The 21,633-nt window shown below is 49.8% G+C and overlaps 1 long non-coding RNA gene and 1 pseudogene across 2 annotated transcripts; one reads left to right on the top strand and one right to left on the bottom strand.

Annotated features, from left to right (window-relative positions):
* Positions 1 to 7,733: 7,733 nt before the first annotated feature.
* On the bottom strand, positions 7,734 to 12,555 carry LOC129136388 (uncharacterized; annotated as a pseudogene).
* LOC107966990 (uncharacterized) lies at positions 9,835 to 18,147 on the top strand. 2 transcript variants are annotated; one of them, XR_010147421.1, is made up of 4 exons: positions 9,835 to 10,367; positions 12,547 to 14,799; positions 14,973 to 16,029; positions 17,622 to 18,147. It is a non-coding gene; the product is annotated as an uncharacterized LOC107966990 (long non-coding RNA). The 2 variants fall into 2 exon arrangements; XR_010147420.1 differs by lacking the exon at positions 9,835 to 10,367 and having other exon boundaries at positions 13,964 to 14,799; positions 14,973 to 16,048.
* Positions 18,148 to 21,633: the final 3,486 nt, after the last annotated feature.

Raw genomic sequence — 21,633 nt, 5'->3', positions numbered from 1 at the left:
GGACATTTGTGCACATGTTTTTGTGTGGACACGTTTTCATTTTTCTTGGGTGGAGTAGAATTGCTAAATCATAGGATACATCTATGTTTAACATTTTGAGGAACTGCCAAACTGTTCTCCAAGGCGATTAAATCATGTTGTGTTCCCGCCAACAACACAGGAGTGTTCGAACTTATCCACGTCCTCACTAACACGGATTATCGGCCTCACTGACGCTGTTCCAGAGACAGTGTGGAATGATGCCTCACTGTGAGTGTGTTTTGTGCTTCCCTAATGAGTAGTGACATGCCACACCTTTTCCTGTGCTATTTGCCATTTGTATCTCTTCTTTGGAGACATGTCTATCATTTTTTAAATGGGGTTAATTATCCCTTTATTACTGACTACTGATTTTGTATACTGATCTTATAGCCTACTATTTTGCTTAAGTCACTCATTAGTTCTAATAGCTTTCTAGAAGATTCTGTTAGATTTTCTACAGGGATGGCCATGGCCCTGTCTTACTTCTTCCTCTGCAATCTATGTTTTGTTTTGTTTTGTTTTCCTTTCCGTGCCTCATCGCACCAACTAGAATAGAGACGCTTTGAGTAGGCACTGCTGCTGGTTCCTTCTCTTGGGGGAAAGCGGGCAATCTTCTGCCGGGAAGCACGATGCCTGCTGCATCTGCTTCGGAGACGCCCCTTTATCAGACTGGGAACATTCCCTTGTGCTCTCATTTGGCTTGAGTTTTTATTATAAATGCATAACGGATATCAGATTTTTTTCTGTGTCTATGGAGATGATCATATGGCTTTTCTTTTTTAGCTTGTGAATGTGGTGAAATGCACTGATCTTTCAAATATTCAGTTGATCTTGCGTTACTGGGATAAACTCCACATTGTCATCATGTATTATCATTGTACATATTACTGTATCCAGTTTGCTAAATGTTTGCCTCTATGTTCATGAGGGATATTGGCCTGTAGTTCTCTTGTGATATCTTTGTTTGGTTTTGGTATCAGGATAAGCCTCGTAGAATGTGTTAGGAAATGTTCTCTGGTCTTCGGTTTCCTGGAAAAATTTGTACAGAGTCAGGATTCTCTATTTGTTGACTGCTGGGTGAAATTTACCAGTGAAACAATTTGACCTGTCATTTCCTTTGTCGGAAGGTTTTTGAACTACAAGTTTAATTTTCTTAACAAATACAGGGCTGTTTGGTTTATCTATTTTTTTAGTGACTTTAATAATTCGTGTCTTTCAAAAAAATGTATCCATCACATCTGAGTTGTCAGATTTATTGACCTGAATGTTCTGAATAGTCCCTTTCATCCTTTTACATATCTATAGAATCTCCTTCTTTCCCAATCTTGCTAATTTGTGCAGTCTCTCTCTTTAGTGATTAGACGGGGGAAAGATTAATCAATTTTATGGATTTTCTGAAATCATGTGTGCAGAGCAGCCACGGGATAGCACGGCCTCTGCACGCTGTGGGGTGTTCATCAGCTGGACAGGCAGCTGCCACCTGGACAGAGTAAAACCCACCGCCTGAGTTCTGGAGTAATTGTCCCAAGGAGGACTTTTCCACTCTGGGTTGTCCTGGAAAGAGGCTGCTCCTCGGCTAGGAAGTGAGGTCCGGGGCAAAGACCTCAGTGGGAGGGAGGAGACATGATCTTCCTGAGTCTCAGCCCCAAGGCACCAGCCTGGATCCCTCGGTGTGCTGCCCAGAGCTCGTCAGGCACGGATGAGGATTGAGAGGAGGGCAGGGGGGAGCACCCCCGTACGACAGGACACACACACACATTCCCCTCCTGAGACATTTGCATCCAGGAAACATGCAGGCAATTCCTTGTTTGTGCAACTAAAACTCCAGAGTCCCCCAAAGTGAAAACAGCAGGCGGCTCCGAAGGGAACTGCAACTACCACCTCTTCCGAGACAGAAAACGCTCAGTGCTGGGAGGACAGGCTTTCCAGATTTTTCTTCCCCAAGTAGGTTCCAAAAATACCAAGGCACTGAGTTTCAGCCAGGGCACCCCTCGCACCTGGCCTGGTCCCGGGGATCAGGATGCACTCTCCGCACGGAGCACTCTTCTTGGTGGCCTCTGCGGCCTCTGCAACGGAGCTTGTCCTGGGACAACAAAGGTCTTAATTTGGCAGCTCCTCAAATGACCAGCCCTGGGAAGGGAACGTGGTCATGAAAATAATAAGAAAGAAAAAGGACTACAGCAAAACAGAAAACCTGATTTAAGACAGCAGGACTTTTGAATCCTGATACAACAGGTTATCAGAAGAACGAATAAATTAAACTAACCAATTAAAAGACACAAGAGTATGGACGGAGTTAAACGATGTTACCCGCGAGAAACACAGAATAGTTGACAATAACAGGAAGGGAAAATGCAAGCCAATTGTATGTGGACTGAAAGAAGGCTACAAAAGGATTAAAACATTAAGCCACAATGCAGCTTTCTGACAGTCAAATGATCAACATACAGAAATATATTTTCCAACCACAGGGCAAAAAAAAATTAGAAATGAAGTCACAAAAGGCATAGTGCAAATATTGTATGTTTGGAAACCAAATAGTCTATTACCATAAATTTGGGGTTAAAGAGATAATCATAATTATTAAAAAGTAATAAAAACATTGCACATTAGAAGGACGGGGCAGAGTGAAGCAGCTGTTACTGAGAGGTGTATGGTACTAAATACATTTCTCACAAATTATGAAATTGGATGTCTACGCAGATGTTTTGCCTGTTTCTAACTGAGTTGTTTTTGTCATTAATTTTTTAGTTCCTTTTCCATTCTGGGTTCAATCTTTCATCAGTGATATGGTTTGCAAATACATCCTCCAGATCTGCGGCTTATCTTCCGATTTCTTGTTAGTGTCTTTTGAAGCACACATTTGAAAAAAATTCGATGAAGTTCACCCTATCAATGTTTTATTTTACGATCTTATTTTTGATGTCATGGCTAAGGAATTGCACCTGGCCCACAGCTTCCTTGACTTTCTCCCATGTTTTCTGCAAGTTTTAGTTCCCGGTTTTCATGTAGCCCTCTTTGTGTTAATTCTTGTGGGGAACATGAGGTAGGGTTCCAAACTTCTTTCTCATGTGGCTATCCAGGTGTCCCAGCACTATTTGTGGAAAAGACTGTCTGTCCCCCAACTGAGTTCTGTTTGTTGCTTTTGTCAAAAATCAATTGACAATCTACATAAAAGGTTTTTTTTTTTTTTTCCTGGACTTTTGATCCTGTTTCATTGATCTGTGTGGCTACAGTGAAACCAATACGAGACTGTCTTTGTTACTAAATTTTGTTCTTTTAAAAAATTGTTTTATCCATACTGGGTCCTTTAAGTTATTTTTGTCATGAAGTTTTTAGCTCTTTTTTCTATTCTGGATACAATCTTTTATCAGTTATATGATTTGTCAATATTTTATCCTAATCGGTGGCTTTCCTTTCATTTTCATTTGTAAATATTAGGATCAATTTGTCAAATTTTGCACAAATGCCTGCTGGATTTCGACAGGGATTATATTGGATTTACAAATTGCCATGTTAACGTGATTGTGCCTCTGGCCCATGAACAGGGACAGCCTCCCCAGTTGCTCATGTTTTCTTTAATTCCTCTCAGCAGGATTTGGGGGTTTTAGCATTTAACTCTTATACTTCTTTGGTTACGTATATGCTTCTGTATTTTATTCTATTATTATTTAAATTTTTCTTAATTTCATTTTCAGATTATTACTAATGTATAGAAATTCAGTGGATTTTTGTGTATTGATACTACACTCTGCACCTTTGCTGGATTTTTTATTAGTTCTAACAGGAGTGTTTGTGTTTATTCTGCTTAGGGCTCTCCAAAATTCTCAAATATGTGATTTTTTTTGTCTTTGACTAGCTTTGGGAGACTCTCAGCCACCATCTCTCCAAGTAGCTTTTCTTCCACGATTTCTTCTTTCCTCTTAGGATCATAAGTGGACATTCACTAGAGTGTGTTGAAGTGTTTTAAAGGTCTTGGATGCTTGATTTAGTTCTCTCTCTTTGTCTTTTTTCTCTTTGTGTTCATTTTGGATGACTTCTACTCGCCTGTCTCCCAGTTTATGGATTCTTTCCTTAGTTCTTTCCAGTGTGTTAATTAGCCTATGATAAGAATGTTGATATTGTGGGGCGGGGGGGGTGGAGAGGCTATTTCCATTTGACTTTTGTTATTTTTGAGACAGGGCCACGCTCTGTTGCCCAGGCAGGAGTGCAGTGGTTCGATCACAGCTCACTGCAACCTCTAACTCCTGGGCTCAAGAGATCCTCCTGCCTCAGCCTCCAAAGTAGCTGGGACTATAATCCCAGCACTTTGGGAGGCCAAGGTGGGTGGATCACCTGAGGTCAGGAGTTCAAGACCAGCCTGACCAACATGGTGAAACCCCGTCTCTACTAAAAATACAAAACATAGCTGGGCATGGTGGCACACGCCTGTAATCCCAGCTACTGGGGAGTCTGAGGCAGGAGAATCACTCGAACATGGGAGGCAGAGGTTGCAGTGAGCCAAGATCACACCACTGCACTCCGGCCTGGGCAACAGTGCAGGACTCCATCTCAAAAATAAATAAATAAAAATAGTGTTCTAGTTTTTTTCAGTTTTCATTTATCTGTTGAAACTCCTCACCTGTTAATGCATGTTGACTGAACATAGCCATCACAGTTATTTTTATTTATTTATTTATTTTTTTGAGATGGAGTCTCGCTCTGTCACCCAGGCTGGAGTACAGTGATGTAATCTCAGCTCACTGCAAGCTCTGCCTCCCGGGTTCAAGCGATTCTCCTGCCTCAGCCTCCCGAGTAGCTGGGACCACAGGCACCTGCCACCATGCCCAGCTAATTTTTGTATTTTTAGTAGAGATGGGGTTTCACCTTGTTGGCCAGGCTGGTCTCGAACTCCTGACCTTGTGATCCGCCCACCTCAGCCTCCCAGAGTGCTGGGATTGCAGGAGTGAGTCACCGCGCCTGGCCTGTGAGTTATTTTAAAGTCCCTGTGCAACAGTGTCAACATTGGAGTCATCTCAAAGTTGGATTCTATTAATTGTTTTATCACATGGCCATGGTTCAATTTACCTTCCTTCCTTGCTATCTCATAAATTTTAATTGAATTTCAGACAGTGTCCAGAGAATAATAGAGACGGAGGCAGGTAGCCTTTATGCCCCAGATGGCTTTGGGTCCCCTTCTTCTAGGTATGAACGTGGGATCTGTGCCAGCCTGGGCCATGGGTGGGCCGGGTCAGGGTGAGGTGTGGCCGCCATTACCTCAGGGCATCAGAGACGGTGAGGCCTCCTAGGCAAGCTCACCCTTACCTGGTGCTGAAGCCTGGGGCTGGGGACCAGGGAGGATTTTCTTTTTTTCTTTTTTTGAGACGGAGTCTTGTTCCGTCGCCCAGGATGGAGTGCAGTGGCGTGATCTCAGCTCACTGCAAGCTCCACCTCCCGGGTTCATGCCATCCTCCTGCCTCAGCCTCCAGAGTAGCTGGGACTACAGGCGTGCATCACCACGCTGGGCTAATTTTTTTGTATTTTTATTAGAGATGAGGTTTTGCCATGTTGGCCAGGCTGGTTTCGAACTCCTGACCTCGGGATCTGCCCGCCTCGGCCTCCCAAAGTGCTGGGATTACAGATGTGAGCCACCGCGCCCGGCCCCAGGGAGGGTTTCCTCAGTGCCCCTACACCTCCGTTGCAGCAGGCCCTTCACGCCTGAACCACAGAGGTGGTTTTCTCCATGTTCTTGCCCCTTCGTTCATTTCACGCAACAGATATCTATTGAGCAACTGCCATGTGCCAGACACTGAGCTCAAGTATGGTTTATTCTAGCGAGGCAGGAAGAGCAGCAGGTCTATTTATGTGATTCTGGAAATTCACAAAGGATGAAACCTATGACTACTCAAGTATTAGCTGCAAAAGCTGGTAAAGTTCAACAAAGTTCGAAAGCTTGCTATGGTTCAGCATTCGTTTATGTTAGAAAAAAAGAAAAACTTGAAAAGCTATTAATATCTAACTTCTGAGGAATATCCCTCGGGAAGTGGTATTAAAAGTCACATAGAAACATTAGGAGAAGCAGCTACTACCTGTCTTATTAAACATTGTTTTGAATGATAGCATTGGGACACACTAAAAACTAAATACAGTTCAAAATATTTAAAAGGAAGAAATGAAACAACTAGAACAAAAGCTGAGTAAAGATACAACATTATAAATCAACGGATTTTCTAGACACTATGTAGAGAAAATACCACATGACAACATTTCCCATTTATAATTTTAAAATTATAGAATTCTATGGGCAGCCGGGCACAGTGGCTCACACCTGTAATCCCAGTACTTTGGGAGGCTGAGGAGGCCAGGTCACTTGAGGTCAAGAGTTCGAAACCACCCTGGCCAACATGGCGAAACCCAGTCTCTACTAAAAATACAAAAACTTAGCTCGGCATGGTGGCTCATGCCTATAATCCCAACTGCTTGGGAGGCTGAGGCAGGGGAATCACTTGAACCCAGGAGGCAGAGGTTGCAATGTGCCAAGATTACACCATTGCACTCCAGCCTGGGCAATGAGAGTGAAACCCCATCTCAAAAAAAAGAAAAAAAAAAGCCTCCTACCCATAAGATGTAAATAAATGGAGAGATATAACAGGTTTCTTGATTGAGAACACTTACAACTTCAGGTCTCTAAAAATCAACCTATGGATTTAATTATATTCCAATTAAAATAAATAATTACTTTTATCTTGCCAAGTTTTCTCTAAAATTCTCATCAAAATGTATAGGCAAGTGTAGCCATTAAATTTTGGGGGGATGTCTTTATAATTTTTTAAAATTTTTATAGCCATTAAAAATTTAAAAGCAAAATATAAAGGAAGAAGAATGAGTGGTGATTTCCCAGACAGCTATCAAAACAGACTATAAAGCTACAGTTATTAAAACAGCACTGCCTTGCTTCTGGATTACATAAATTGAAGGAGGAAGTGGACCCGGGCCCTGGCAGCCTTCTCAGTGTAACTCAGGACCCCGTGGATGGGGTGTCTGAGCCAGCAGGAAGAGACAGGGCCTGCTACAGAGGACATAACAACAGAACCACGCACCTGCAGCAAGGCAGTCCCATCTCCATTTCAGCTGAGACACAGAGCAACCACCCAGGTAGGCAGTCCCATCTCAGCTGCAGCAAATCCAAGAGGAATCCAAATCCACACAAAAAAATAAAAGTACAAAATTCCTGGAAGGACATGTGGGGAATGTAGTCCCGATATTGGGGGGGCCTTAAAGCATGGCGCGAAACACAAGCATTGTTAACGGAGTGTCTGGGAGATTTCACTGTTTCAAAAGGAAACACTTCTTTATTGAAAATCACAGTAAAAAATGACATAGTACAGATTCAGAGAAAATGTTTCTTACAAATATAACAATAAAAATTAATATCCAAATTGATTATACAAATCAATAGCAGCTCAGTAGGAAAATGGACTAAACATATGAATATTAATTCCCACACTTTTTATGGAATAATGTTTAGAAAAAGAAAAACTTTAAAATTCACAGAGGGGCTAAGTTTTAGGGAATAGTTTTGAGTGTCATCTATATAGTTTTTCTCAATAAATATATTAATGTAGTAAATTACATTGAGTGCTTTTATATTTTAATTTAGTTTTTCCTAAATTGATCTAGATAGATTTTTTTATCAAAAATACCAGGAATACATATTAATCAACACACCAAAATATCAAAAATATTTTTTATTAGATAAATTGCTTCTAAAATGTGTACAAAGGGGCAAAGGAACTAGAATAGCTAAATGATAAAAGAAGAAGAAAGGCAGAATCGTGCCCCTCAATGTTAAGAGTTACTCAAAAGCTCCCGTAATCAAGAGTGTCACCGTGGGTGTGGGCACAGCAGCTCATGCATGTAATCCGAGCACTTTGGGAGCCTGAGGAGGGAGGATCTCTTGAGGCTAGAGTTCTAGACCTGCCTGGGCTACATAGTGAGACCTCATCTCTAAAATTAAAAAAAAAAAATAATTAAAATTAAAGAAATAGAAAATTGAAAAAGAGAGTGTCACCCCAGGGAAGAGAGAGAGTGCAGGTAAAGGGGCGTGCAGACCCCCAGGATCACGGCCACCTGGCCTCCCACAAGGGACCAAGAGCTGTCAATGCCAGAAGAGCCGCTTTCCCAACAAGCCATGCTAGAGCAGACTCATGGGTTCAAAAATGGCCGTAGACCTACACATTCATATGAAAATTAACTCAAACTGGGGCTGGGCACAGTGGCTTATGCCTGTAATCCCAGCACTTTGGGAGGCCGAGGCTGGCAGATCACTTGAGGTCGGGAGTTCAAAACCAGCCTGGCCAACATGGTGAAACCCTGTCTCTATGAAAAATACAAAAATTAGCTGGGCGTGGTGGCAGGCACCTGTAATCCCAGCTACTTGGGAGGCTGAGGCAGGAGAATCATTTAAACCTGGGGGTTGGAGGTCGCAGTGAGCCAAGATCACACCACTGCACTCCAGCCTGGGAGACAGAGTAAGACTCCATCTCAAAAAAAAAAAAAAAAAAAAAAAGTAAAAATAAAGAAAATTAACTCAAATTGGATCAAAAACAATAACACTTTTAGAATAGAAGAAAGTGTCCAGGACCTGGAACTTGGCAAGGACTTCCTAGATATAACATCAAAAGCATGATTCATATATATTTTAAATCAATGAATTAGATCTCATTGAAATTAAAAACTTTTATGCTGTGAAAGATCCTGTTAGGATGGATGAAAAGATAAGCTGTGGGCTGGGAGAAAATATTTGCAAAACCCATGTCTGACAAAGGACTCGTATCTAGAATATAAGAAGAACTCTCAAAACTCAATGGTACAGGGCCAAATAATCCAATGAAAGAAGGATCATGGAGACGAGGTGGAGATGGCAGATGAAGGCACAAAACGGCCTTCAACCCGCGTGGCCCCAGGGAAACGCAGGCTGGGACCGTGACCCAATATTTCTCCGTACCTATTAGAACAGCTAACGCAAAATGTAATAACAAGACCAAATGCTGGCAGAGATTCGGAGAAACGGTGTGACATTCACTGCGCGTGGAATGTAACATGGCGCATCCACCATGGAAAAGAGTTTGACAGTTTCTTAAAAAAGCGAAACAGACTCTGACCATTTGACCCAGCAGTCACACTCCTGGGCATTTGTCCCAGAGAAAGAAAGATTTATGTTCACACAAACACCTATACGTGATTGTTCATGGCAGCTCTATTTGTAATAGTCAAAAGCTTCAGTAGGTGAATGGTAAACAAAGAGGTCCTTTCCTACCAGGGGAGGCTACTTATCAGTAAAAAGGAACTAACTGTTGACACAGGAAGCAGCTTAGATGGTCTCAATGGCATGTTCCTGAGTGAAGAGCTCATCTGAAAGGGTCCCACGCATTCCATTTACATCACATTTGCAAAATGACGAATTTATAGCCATAGGAAAAGGCCAGAGGGTGTGAGGAGGAAGGAACGGGGACATGGGCAGTGAGTCTCTGGGATGAGGCAGCCCCGGAGATGGCCGTGGCAGTGGGACAGCTCTGTGTCCTGTTCCTGGTGGTGTGTACACAAATTCCCACATCCTACAACATGGCAAAAACCCAGATACACACACTGTAGCAAGGTCAGCTTCCTGGCTTAGATATGCCCTCCAGCTAAGGGAGACAAAGCCGTTGGGAAAACTGGTTGAGGGGCATGTGGGAAGCTCTGTACTAGTTTCGAGACTTCCTGTGAATCTGTAATGATTTCAAAATAAAATCTTTAAAAGAAATCACGAGCTTGATAAAGAGAATATACATCGTATGCTGCCTTTTGAATAAAAAAAAAATTAGACATGCAGGTATTCCGTTATTGTTGCAAACAGAAACCACGGGAAGGAGACAGAACTCATGGACTCGGTGACTGGAGAACAAAGTTTGAGCGTCTGAGGTTACTTAACGATTTCACATTTAAAAATTATTTAAATTAAGTAAAAAAGGATACAGAACACATAAATGGAACACAAGAAAACAAACAAATGGGCATTTTCAACGCATAAATGTTTAGGAGTGGAGACCGGCCAAGAGCCGCCTTGCACCGCAAATGGGCCCTGAGGTCCAGGGCTGCAGGAGCAGGCTGGGGGGCCCGGCCAGATGGAGGGGCAGACACCGGCACTCGCTGCCTACGTCACCGCCCTCAGTGCTGCCCACAAGCGGGTGCCCCACTGGGTCCTGCCACCCCAAATCCCAGTACCAGAGCCAGGCCCGGCTCTGCCACCCCTGCCACCCGGTGCGGCACCCAGGCCCTGCTGGCACAAGGCCATGGCTAATCTGCTCTCAGAGGAAGCTGAGGAGGTGAGGAGGCAGCCCTGCCCTCGGTGTTTCCCAAGCCCCCTTATCCCAGCAGATTCTTCTCGGGGAAGATAAGCTCCCAGCTTAGCCAGGGCGGGTGGGAAGTCAGAGCTGCTTCCTTAATTGGCATTTTCCAGTTGAGAGCACATTCTCTACCTTTTTCACTTGGATCAGCTAATTGCCAAATGTTTTCATTTTTGAGAAGAAGTAAAATTGCAGAGATTTGGGATTTAGGGAAGGAATGCAAGGATCAATTTTGCCTAATTACGAAATGTCTCGGCGGTCACTGTGACGGGTCCCAGAGTCGGCCGTGTGGACCCCGGGGCCTCCCGGGCGGTGGGGGGCCGGGGGCTCTGATGCAGATGTTTACCTGATGTCGTGGGCCTGAATCTGGTTTACATTGGAAATCAGACTGTTTACAGGCCAGCACATCTGCCTCTTCCTCTGGCTCTCCTTCATTCTGCTGTAATGTTCTGCAGGTCTCGCTGGGGTCTCTGTGGGAATATCTGTGACATGGAGTGAGCCAGGCCAGCCCGGGGCGGCCCCATCTGGGGACAGCAGCTCACGGCCTGGCCCCGGGTGCGCAGCCGGGGCCTGGGTTGGCGGTGAAGATGGGGAGGGTCTGGGGGCCCCTGGGCGGGTGGTGGGGGTACCGTCAGCCCGGCTGCAGGGTTCCAGCGGAGGACAGGGAGCCTTCTCCATCCCTGAAAACCATCGCGGGGACAGTGGACTCATCAGGATGCCGGGACCCTCTAGTGTGTTCTGGAAGCAGAGGCTGGGTGTGGGCACGGGAACCTGTGATTGTCCCCAGACACCGAGAGGCCCACAGGACCCCCAGTGCCCAGACCCCGGCTGCAGATCAGGGGGTCCAGTCGTGTGTCAGGGAAGGAGGAGAGGAGCAGGGGCCACAGACAGGGGGTCCAGGAGGGCAGGGGGTCCAGGAGGGCAGGGGGTCCAGGAGGGCAGGGGGTCCAGGAGGGCAGGGGATCCAGGAGGGCAGTGGATCCAGGAGGGCAGGGGGTCCAGGAGCGTAGAGGGTCCAGGAGGGCAGGGGGTCCAGGAGGGCCCAGGAGGGCAGGGGATCCAGGAGGGCCCAGGAGAGCAGGGTGTCCCGGAGGGGAGAGGGTCCTGGTGGGCAGGGGTTCCAAGAGGGCAGAGCAACAGCAGGATGGGTGCTGCTGCTTCAGGGGGCTTCACCCCAGCAGCCCCCTGCACTGCCCCTCTGACAGCCTCCACCTTCGACCCCCCCAGAACAACAGGCTGCTGTTGCAGCTCTGGAGGCTGCGGCCCCAGTCATGGGGCCTGCGGCTGCCATGGGCTGAGACCCTGCTGCTCTTCGTGGAGACACTGATGTCCTTCCCAGATCTCCCGGGCCCGCCCTCAGCCTCCATGCTGACCAGGCTTCCTGGGCCTCCTAGGACACAGCCCTGGGTTTCCTGCTCCAGGATACTGGATGGGAATCTGTGGCTGCCAACATCCACCTGCCCGCCTTCCCCTCTGCCCTGTCCCCTTGCTGCCATGGCCGCCTTTGTCCTCCCTGGAGATGCAGAGAGCAGCCCCGTTCTCAGTTACCTGGCCTTCTGGGTCCTTGGGAGGTTCTGACCTCTTCCCAGCACGGGCCCTAAGGGCTGCATCCTGCCTGGTCCAGGCCTTCTCACCCTCACCTCCCTCTGGGCTCAGGGAGCTGGGGCCACACAGCCCAGAGAGGCTGGTCTGCCCGGGACAGGCCACCCTCCTCCTACCAGTGCCCTCTCTCCTCCGGCAGCCGCGCTCCCTGCCCTTCCTCCCCACCTGCAAAGCCTCCTGCCAAGCCTGACACCTGGGGGTTCTGTCTCCCACACTCCAGGGGCCTTCTCCACATGTCAGTGACCTCTGACCGCTGTTTCAGACCCACAGCTCCTGGGTGCACTCAGCATCGGGTCCCGATGGCACCAGAGTGTTCCAGGCCTGGGGCAGCGCACTCACTGCAGACCTGGCCTGAGACTCAGCAGCCGGGCACCCCATGAGATCTAGTTTCTGAATGGTGTCGTCACCTGACTGGGCATACAGGCCACAGGCCCTGTGGTCATTTGGGCACTGACCCCTCTCACACCCCCCAAATCCCACCTGAGAGCAGCCCATCAGGCAGGCCCCATATATTGGATGCCTCTAAGTATCAGCCTTGATGTCCCTCTAATTCCAGCCCTGGTGTCTTCTCCCTGGGACACCCTGCTGCTCCCTCTAGCTGTGCCCTCCATGGTGACTCCAGACATGCACATTCAGCCTCCTCCCTCCAGGACCAAACTCCTCAGCAGCTCCCACTACTCCCAGCATGCCATCTACCTCCTCAGCCCAGCAGCAAAGACAGGCACAGAATGGTTCCCGAACCCATCACTCCCGTCCGGAGAAGGAGCCCTCCACCCTCCACGCTCCATTCGCTGTCCCCTCACCGGCCCCTGTGAGGAACCCCAGCCAGAGACACCAATGGCCGCCACTGACTTTCACCCTGTCCTGAATCACAGGACCAAGGAGGCTGCCCCGACAAGGGTCACTTCCAGACTCACTCCCTGTCAGCCACTGCCACATGCCTGCCGTGGGCAGCATTGGAGGACTAGGGGTACTCTGTCAGTCAGCCTAACAGGCTGGTCTGTCCTTCCTTCCTTCCTTCCTTCCTTCTTCCCTCCCTCCATCCCTCCCTCCCTCCGTTCCTTCCTTCCTTCCTTCCTTCCTCCCTTCTTCCCTCCCTCCATCCCTCCCTCCCTCCGTTCCTTCCTTCCTTCCTTGCTTCTTTCCTCCCGCTCTCCCTCCCTCCGTTCTCTGCTCCCTTCCTGTCTCCCTTTCCCTCCCTCCCTTCCTTCCTTCTTTCTTTCCTTCCTTTCTTCCTTCCTTCTTTGTTTCCTTCCTTAGTTCCTTCCTTCCTTCCTGCTTCTCTCCCTTCCTCCCTCCCTCACTTCCTTCCTTCTTCCTTCCTGCCTCCCTCCCTTCCTTCTCTGCTCCCTCCCTCCTCCTTCCCCCTCCTTCCCTGCCTCCCTCCTCCCTCCTTCTCTGCCTCCTCCCTCCCCCCTCCCTTCCTTCCTTCTCTGCTCCCTCCCTTCCTCCTCCCTCCTCCCTCCTCTCTCCCTTCCTTCCTTCCTTCCTTCTCTGCTCCCTCCCTCCTCCCTCCCTCCCTCCTCCCTCCCTCTCTCCCTCTCTCCCTCCTCCCTCCCCCCTCCCTTCCTTCCTTCCTCTCTGGTCAAATGCAGGTACATGAGAGTTCCCATCGTCACCATGGTAAGTGCACAGTTCCGTGGCATTGGGAACCTGCACATGGCCGTGCCACTGTCGCCACCATGCAGCTCCAGCACCTTTTCATCATGCGAAACTGGAGCTCCGTCCTGACTAATCACTCACTCCCATCGGCCTCTGTCACTGGCCCTGCTGACTGCCATTCTGCCATCTTCCTCTTGAATCTGACTCCTCTGGGGGCCTTCCATCTGTGGGGTCAAAGCGTTGGTCCTATTGTGACTGGCTGGCTTCACTCGGCACGAGGCTGTGAAGGCTGGTGGCGTTGCTGCATGCGTCAGAGCACACTCCTTTTCCAGGCTCCGTAAGACCCCGATGTGTGTGTCTACCCCATTTCAGATCCCCTCACCTGCTGGGTTGTTTCCACCTTTAGGCTATTGTGACTGCACAGCTGTGAGCATGGGTGTCTGAGTCCATTCTGTGTGGCCATAAAAGAACCTCTGTGATGGGGTAATTCATCAAGCTCACAGTTCTGCCGGCTGAGAAGTTCAATGGCATGGCCCTGGCTTCTGTTGGAGGAGGTCAAAGGGGAAGCAGACACGGGAAGAGAGATAAAGCTCAGGGATGTCTTGGCTTCAGAACAAGCCCCACTCATGGGAACAAATCCATTCCCGTGGGAACTCACCCCGTATCACAAGAGGAGAATCACTCCCAGCACCAGGCACTCCCTAGGGAGTCACTCCCACGACCCACACGTCTCCCTCTCCTCAGGCCCCATCTCCCTACGCTGCCACACTGGGGGTCCCGTTTCAACAAGAGTTTTGCTGGGAACAGACGCACCGACTACATCCAGGTCATGGCAAGGGCTGTGCAAGTATCTGAGTCCCTGCTTTGATTTCTTTTGGGGATAGACCTAGCAATGGAATGGCGGCTTCGCAGGGTAATTTTGTGTTTACCTGTTTCTGGAAGGAGCACACTGAGCTGGCCAGAGCAGGCTTGTGTTTTCCTCTGTGCTCCTTCCTGCTTCCCAGGATGCAGATGAGATGGCAGGTGCCCCAGCAGCCCTCGCCAACCATAAGGCATGGATTCCTCACCTTCGGCTCAGGGAGCACAGAGACTGAGGGCCGTGGACTCGGGGTGAGATGGTGGCGCCTCCATCACAGACCCACAGACTCTGTGTCCAGCCCTTCCAGAAAGGTGACAGAAATGAAAATTCCGCCTTATGGAAGACAAGGTTATTCAGAATTTTCAGTTCTGTATGGTCTCCTTAGAAACATTAGTAGACTTTTAAACATGAAAATAGCCCATGTTCATTGTGAATAAGTGAGCCATGGCCTCCCGGGCACCGGAGCCACAGAACCACCACGCTTTGCTTTTGTTTCTCACTCCCCTACTTTCCCCACATAGGCACGGACGCTTTCCCTGACAGTATCATCATCACGCAACTAGGACAGCTGACCTGCGTCTTCCTCACGACGTGGAATGGTTTGAGTCAAGGGTTTTCAAGGCCACGAGCCACGTGGAGGCTGTGCCTTTTGTTTCCTGTGAGAAATCTTCAACCAGCGCCACTCTCAGCCTCCCCTCTGCCAGCGCTTCTGTGGCTGCACCTGCATTCGTGGGCTGTGGCTGCGAAGCACAGGAATAATTGATGGCTCGTGGGGCACTTTGCTGGGCTGCTTCCAGAAAAGTTGACCCCTCCCTGCAAACCAGCACTGCCCAGCATTCTTGTCCCGCCAAGCCTGACTGCGAGCTGTTGTGGCATTGCCACTTTGCTCGGAAAGCGCCGCTTATCTTTTATTTCCCTTGCATTTCTTTCAATTCTACCATTGACCGTTTCTCATACATGTGGTCATCATTGTATTTCACCCCCATTTTGTGAGGTTTAGTGTATTCTTAAAGTTTCCTGGGTTTTGATGAGAGCATATTCTGTCATTATATTTAACAGGTGTTTTCCCCAGCTTGGATGTGTTTGGCCATTAGCTTCTTTTCTGCTATTTTACACTAGTCTGTTATTCTTCACTACAAAAGGACTCTGCCGAGGGTCCCCATGCTCCCCATGCTTCGGGCTGTGAGGTAGCAGGGGAAGGCAGGTGTCCTTCCTTCTTTGAAGTGTGGGTTGGGGCAGGACGGCAGACCCTGGGGTCACTGCTGAGGAGGGGAAGGATGGGATTAGGACTGTTCTCTTCCTGGCCTCACGAGCTCCCCCAGCTCCTTCTGGTGGTTGGAGAACAAACCTCCTGATTGTCACGGAGAGTGAGTTTGTCCGTGGGGCCTTTCCTGCGAGGCTCACATAGAACGGGCTGTGAGGTCCCTCCACTGAGGAGCATGTGCCGGGCCAGGTGCCCACGACTGTTGGGAAAACCCAGGCCTGTGTTCCAGGAAGCAAAGGTCTTTAGATGAAGGTTTTAAGAATGAAAATTAACCCACAGAATGGTGAGGTTGGTTGGAGCCTGGATTCCATGGGGTAAGACAGCCACAGCCAGGTGGGCATCCTGCTCCTTCCCTTTCCCCTGTCCCTGACCGCCAGCCATGCCCTAGAGCAGGGGACACTCGGACCCCAGCCCAGCGCCCACCCCTGCTGCCTGCAGGCCTGCGAGGTCCCGCAACCCCTTGGCATGCAGCGACAGCCCAGGGCCAGGTGTGGGTGAGGCTTGGGATTTCCTGGCACAGCTGACTTCATGTTGTGGCCTGGCAGCCTCGGGTGGTGTCAGCAGATGCAGGAAGCCACGGGCGCAGCACCCTGCCTGTCCCGGCCGTGGGTGCTAATGCAGAGTGGGTTCTGTGTCTGGTCACACAGGCAGCCCGGTGGGTGCAGGTCATCCCGGGGATGGCCTTGCACTGCCTGATCCCCGGGGAGGGGAGGGTCTCTTCGCTGACCACTCTGTTTGCTGCGTGCTTTTTGTTTGCCAAGGGCTGCAATGTTTGTCGTCTGCCGCGGTGTTTGCTGCCGGGTGAAGAATCGCTGACCCTGTGTTGTCACCTGGGCCCACCGTGACAAGGTCCCCACCTCTGTTGTGGGACTCGGGGGCAAAGTTCCCTGCTGTTCACGCTGCAAGTGACAAGGGCCTTGGTCTCTGAACCAGGAGACTCCGAGCCCTGCCCCACAGCTGAGCCCTGGCTGGGAGCAATGTTCTTTGGAGGAGACAGCAGCTTCCTCACTTCCATTTACAGCCAGATGCCGCGGGATGTAGGGAGTGCGACAGGGCCGTGGGGAGTGGGACAGGGCCGTGGGGAGTGTGACAGGGCCGTGGGGAGTGTGACAGGGCCGTGGGGAGTGTGACAGGGCCGTGGGGAGTTTGACAGGGCCGTGGGGAGTTTGACAGGGCCGTGGGGAGTGTGACAGGGCCGTGGGGAGTGTGACAGGGCCGTGGGGAGTGGGACAGGGCCGTGGGGAGTTTGACAGGACCGTGGGGAGTTTGACAGGGCCGTGGGGAGTGCGACAGGGCCATGGGGAGTGTGACAGGGCCGTGGGGAGTGGGACAGGGCCGTGGGGAGTGGGACAGGGCCGTGGGGAGTATGTTTATTGGTACCCATGAGACAGTCATAGACTGACATTCAGCTTCTAAGCAGGGTAGGGTCTCCCGCCTGACACATGTCTTGGTGGTCACCCAAGCCCCCGAAGGCACTGTTCTGTGCTCATGGTCCCTCTGCGCCCGTGGTGACCCGCACAGCTCACCCCGTCCATCTTAACGCCCTCTCTCCTCTCACCTGCTGCTCCTACCCTCCCGGCTGTCCCCTGTGTAGACTTCGCAGCTTCTCCGCGTCCATCAGCTCTGAGGCTCCTGGAGGCCTTCTCTCTTCTCCTTCTCCCCCTCCTCCTCTCTCTCCCCTCTCCTCCTCAGCCTCCTCTCCCTTTTCCTCCTCTCCTTCTACTCTCCGGATCTCCCGCTCTCCCAGTCTCTTTACACAACATCTGTGCACCGGAAATTTTAAATATGACCCTAACTGTGCCCAAGGGACAGTCTCATCATGGGCTGTGTTCTGCACACCTCCTGGCCGTGTCACAGGCGTCTGATCTCGGCATATGTCTGATGCACCTTCTGATTCGACCCACAGCCTTTACCCTTCTGATCGCTGGTGCCACGCCCCATTGTGAGAAGTCAGGAGTCACATCAGAAACTTGCTTTTCCTCAGCGGCACCTCCTGCTCGTGACGGGCCCTGTTCCTTTCCCCTCAGAGACGTACCTGGGATCCATCCTGGCCTCTCAGTCAGGGCCGACTTCCCCACCCCAGTGTTTGCTACCATGATTGTGACCTGTTCTAAGCTGAGTTTCTGCAGCTTTGCCGGTCACATGCATTCTTTCCTCCCCAAGACAACCCCTCATCACACAGCAGAGACAGTGGTCACTGAGAACATGTTCCGCCTCCCATCTCTCCCCTTCGTGGGCACGTCAGTGGCCTCCTGCTGCACTCTGAACAAAAGCCAGAGACCCTGCTGAACCTGGGATGGGTTGGTAGAAGATGGGCTCCCCACGGGACCCGGGCGGGGGACAGCCCCCTCAGCCTCACGGCTTCCCAGACAGAGCGAAGGTGTCCTTCCAGTCTCTCCACATGTCATCTTAAATAAAGTTAGTTAATTCCACGCCTGTGGGTCTGAACCTCCTTTGTCTAATTGCTTCTGGTAATTCCATCCTCCAGCCGCCGCGGCACGGGAACATTAAGTGGGGCTACCAGGTTTTGTGGGTGTTGTTTTTGTCCTGGGTGCCAGTCCGCGCATGAACAATGGCCTCATCTGATGGGAAGGGGCTGCTGCAGCCACGAGCACAGGCCCCCGCCCCGCAGACAACGCAGCTTCCTTTTCCTGACTACACTCGACCAGAACGCGCCAAACACCAGACACCTGCTCTCCGTTTGTGAAATGCTCAGCTCTTCTTTCTTTTCTATTTCTTTAATTTATGTTTTTTGGGTTTTTGTGGTTGTTGTTGTTTTTGAGACGGAGTCTCGCTCTGTCGCCCAGGCTGGAGTGCAGTGGCGCGATCTCGGCTCACTGCAACCTCCACCTCCCGGGTTCACACCATCCTCCTGCCTCAGCCTCCTGAGTTGCTGGGACTACAGGCGCCCGCCACCACGCCCGGCTAATTTTTTGTATTTTTAGTAGAGACAGGGTTTCACTGTGTTCTCCAGGATGGTCTCAATCTCCCAACCTTGTGATCCACCCACCTCGGCCTCCCAAAGTGCTGGGATTACAGGTGTGAGCCACCGAGTCTGGCCTAATTTATGTTTTTATCTTTACCAACTTCTTTCTTTAAAAAAAGTATGGTTAGAAATTTTGGTTTTCATTTTTCTAGACATTATTTTTACCTAAAAGAAAGGCCCACGATAGGCATGCATCTTTTTCAATTTTATTTATTTTATTTTCTTCAATGGATTACTTCCTTTAATTATAAAAGGAATACCCGGCCATTCTTACTGGGTAAACAATAGGGGGTACAAAAATTAAAAGCAAAAAACTTCCCCCAACCCCTTCTCGTCCCGATCCTTCCGCTGTCAGTGTGAACACCTCGTAGTGTCTGTTTCACCCACTGTCTGTGCTCATGCTCATAAACCTGCAGATTTCTTTCTTATTTTTTTTTCTTTTTTTTTGAGGCAGAGTCTCGCTCTGTCACCCAGGCTGGAGTGCAGTGGCAAGATCTCAGCTCACTGCAACCTCCGCCTCCCAGGTTCACACCATTCTCCTGCCTCAGCCTCCCGAGTAGCTGGGACTATAGGTGCCCGCCACCACGCCCGGCTAATTTTTTGTATTTTTCAGTAGAGACGGGGTTTCACCATGTTAGCCAGGATGGTCTCGATCTCCTGACCTCGTGATCCGCCCGCCTCGGCCTCCGAAAGTGCTGGGATTACAGGCGTGAGCCACTGCGCCCGGCCTAACATGGGACGGTTGTAACATCAATATGTATATGCACCTCATTTTTTCCATCAGCTTCCACGGTTACGTTGGATCGTCGTGAATTCCGCGGTTACGTTGGATCGTCGTGAATTCGGCGGTCACCTGTTGATGGAGATGTCAGCATTTCACGTCGTGTGTTTGGCATCATTTTGTTGTTTCCGTGACACTGAAGGCAGTGCCAGTGCCCTTGTTCATGCGCCTTGTGGTGACAGGCCCAAAACAAGATGGAAGAGCCACAGGGTATTTACATTCTGAACTTAAAAGATGAAGACAAAATCTTCGTAGAAATATGGGCTGGGTGCCGTGACTGATGCCTGGAATCCCAGCACTTTGGGAGGCCGAGGTGGGTGGATCACGAGGTCGGGAGTTCGAGACCAGCCTGGCCAACATGATGAACTCTTGTCTCCACTAAAAATGCAAAAATTAGCCAGGCATGGTGGCGGGCGCCTGTAATCCCAGCTACTTCGGAGGCTGGGACAGGAGAATTGCTTGAACCCGGGAGGTGGAGGCTGCAGTGGGCCGAGATGGCACCACCGCACTCTAGCCTGGGCAACACAGCGAGACTCCGTCTCAAAAAAAAAGAAAAGAAATATGGGCAAATAATACACACAGGAGACTTATATCTTACAGGAAACACTCATGGCCAATGTGCACGCAAGAAAGTTAGCAGCCATCACACAAATGCAAAGAAAAACAAAAATGAGGGGCAGTTTCTTCAGGGCTGGTGAGGGGCGGGGAAGGGCGCCACCAGTCACAGCCGCTAGGGCGACCCACTCACTCCCGGAGACTGCCTTTTTAAAATGATTCTTAGCATTGAAAGCCCTGCATCCCTGGAAATCTCTCATACTTGGGCAGACCGAGCCACTCAAATGGCTGAGGAACATTCAAACCTTTCTGTTTTGTTTTGAGATGGAGTCTCGCTCTGTCACCCAGGCTGGATTACAGTGGTGCCATCTCGGCTCACTGCAACCTCCACCTCCCGGGTTCAAGTGATTCTCCTGCCTCAGCCTCCCAAGAAGCTGAGAGTACAGGCATGAGCCATCACACCCGGCTAATTTTGTTTTTGTTTTTGTTTTTGTTTGGTTTTTTTGGATCTTTAGTAGAAACAGAGTTTCACCATATTGGCCAGGCTGGTCTTGAACTCCTGATCTCAAGTGATTTGCCTGCATCAGCCTCTCAAGCACTGGGATTACAGGTGTGAGCCACTGTTCCCGGCCCTATTCAAACCTTTCTCAAGGCGCATGTCAGCAGCAAGCCCAGACCTCAGCAGCACTCACCCCACCAGCAGGACACCCCACTGAGGCAGGCTGCAATTTTCGTCCTTTCTTTCCTTTCTTTTTTCTTTCTTTCTTTCCTTCTTTTCTTTTTTTTTTTTTTTTGAGATGGAGTCTCGCTCTGTCACCCAGGCTGGAGTGCAGTGGCACCATCTCGGCTCACTGCAACCTCCTCCTCCCGGGTTCAAGTGATTCTCCTGCCTCAGCCTCCCGAGTAGCTGGGACTACAGACACCTGCCACCACGGCCAGATAATTTTATATTTTTGGTAGAGATGGGGTTTCACCATGTTGGCCAGGCTGGTCTGAAACTCCTGACTTCAGGTGATCTGCCCACCTCAACCTCCCAAAGTGCTGGGATTCCATATGTGAGCCACCATGCCCGGCCAGGTTGCAATTTCCCTACATGGCCTGTGTTATTCTGTGATCCTCCTGCCGTGGCTAGAACCAGAATAAATGATGGGGGTGACGGGGACCCCATTAGTTCTCATTCGAATGACAGTGGTTTGCATTTCATATGTTAAGGTCGTGTTCACCACTGGCTCCTGAGAAGCACGATTCCTCGTGTTTGAGCAGTTTCCTCCCATCTCTGTTTGGCATTGGGTTTTGCCATGAGTGGCTTTTGAGTTTTGTCAAGGGCATCTTGGGCACCTATAGAGAAGGTTTGCTATTTTATTTGGTCGTCTGGCTGATCATCTTTCCGGCTAGCACCCTTGTTTCTTTGGGGGAAAACACTTCATGTGTATAGTTTTTGTTACATGAGTATTTTCCTTCCACCACTAAAGGCGAAGAAGCACAGTCCCCCGGCCCCCAGCAGCAGAAGGCAGGTGAGCACGGCAGCCAGCCCCACTTGACGGCCAGCCCTGCTCAGCGTCCCGGATGTGCAGGAGACTGGGACCCTGAACAAGG

This window comes from Pan troglodytes, chromosome 9 (assembly GCF_028858775.2).
Source record: "Pan troglodytes isolate AG18354 chromosome 9, NHGRI_mPanTro3-v2.0_pri, whole genome shotgun sequence".
Taxonomy (NCBI): Eukaryota; Metazoa; Chordata; class Mammalia; order Primates; family Hominidae; genus Pan; species Pan troglodytes.
This window is presented reverse-complemented; position numbering and strand designations above follow the sequence as displayed.